We start from the raw sequence: 1,545 nt of genomic DNA, 5'->3' as shown, positions 1-1,545 counted from the left end.
TTAAGAATATATGACAGGCATTTGACCCAGTGTATCAGTGCATGGTATGGGACAATGGTGAGACATTTTCCCATTATGTGTTTCAAGCAGTCCCTTCCCCATTTCCACCTTCCAGTGTAGCTCATTAGAAGGAGTACTTTTTCATCTGTGTTCTCATTCTTGCCCACTAAGTAGATGTGTTTATTTTAATGATAGAAGTAAGAGCAAGTTTTCCTCCCAATCATTTTAAAAAATGTGAAGGTTGGGTGTGGTCTTAATGGGTTTTATCTGAAGTGGTAGTCTATAACAAAGTTGGGTACGGCAGCTCAGGTGGTGATAAAAGGCCGACCCAGAGTGTTTGCAGCTGTCAGAGCAACTTGCTCCAAGAGTGGGGAGTGAGATGGCACGTGGTTCAGACCCAGTGATGCATCCTTGCAGGGGGATCATGAAATTCCATGGCCAGCCCTCTCTGAGAACACCCATCGTACTCTGGGCTCCTATGTCAAACCTACTGGAAATTTTGCAGAGTGCCAGAGTTGGCAGTTCCTTCATCTGTGCCTGCTTGAGTCTGTGGGCAGAAGGATGCTGTGTGGGTCAGCCAGGCCCAGAGGTGTCATTTGTTTTCCACTTAACTCCTATGTGCCCTTGCCCTGCTTCCCCCCCACCACCACCATCCCCTGTGTTTTATCTTTCTTTCTCTCTTGCTTTCATTACAAAAGTTCAGAGAATTAACATTCCTTGGCTGGTGAGTGGGATGCTACACCCAGCCTCAGGACACTGGTCACCTCTTCCCATTCTCCTAGGAACCACTGCTAGGAAGCAGCCACCCAAGGAGACTGTCAGAGCTCCAGAGATATTTTCAAAGTCAGTCTGTTAGAGTGAGTGGTGCCGTCCTGGTGTGTCTCCTAGGGTTCCTTTGTCTCCCCATTTGTGAGTGGGTGGGAAGATGGGGTGGGGGCAGGGGGTCTCTATGTGCCTTTCCTTTGCAGGTTGACAGTCTGTGCCACACTGGAGCAGAAGAACTGACATGAGCAAGAAAAAAAAAGTGCCACATCTGTCTTCTAGGCCCGCTGCCTCAGACATAGCATTTAGTAAGTGAAATACACATCTGGTAACCCATAGAGGCTTCTAAGGCCATGGCCAAATAGCATTGAAGAGAGCCGCATTTCCACACTGGCTTGGAATGTGAACCAGATTCCGCTGTTCTACATCTGCTTTGCCCAGACTGTATAGACACAACCTGTGTTTCACCTCAGTACCTCTCCCATCCTGGGACAGGGTCCTTAGACACTAAATGTTTTTCTCTGTCTTTTTGCCTAAGGGAGTGGGGATTAGTATTCCATTTTACCCTCTGACAAACATTTTTAGGGAGTGCTGCTGGACAGCTTGCAAACTCCCAGCAACTCAGCAGAGCCCTGTTTGCCAGCTCCGTTGCTGGTGTAGACGAGTCAGCAATGCGGCAACAACCCTTGTCATCCAGCAGACTGAAGTTGAACGGGCACAGCTGTGGCGTCACCACCATTACAGAGATATAATTTCAAGTTTGCCCTTATACGTAGGCACGGT

The sequence above is a fragment of the Panthera uncia genome, assembly GCF_023721935.1.
Source record: "Panthera uncia isolate 11264 chromosome D3 unlocalized genomic scaffold, Puncia_PCG_1.0 HiC_scaffold_8, whole genome shotgun sequence".
NCBI classification, from domain to species: domain Eukaryota; kingdom Metazoa; phylum Chordata; class Mammalia; order Carnivora; family Felidae; genus Panthera; species Panthera uncia.
Note: the sequence above shows the minus strand (reverse complement) of the source record.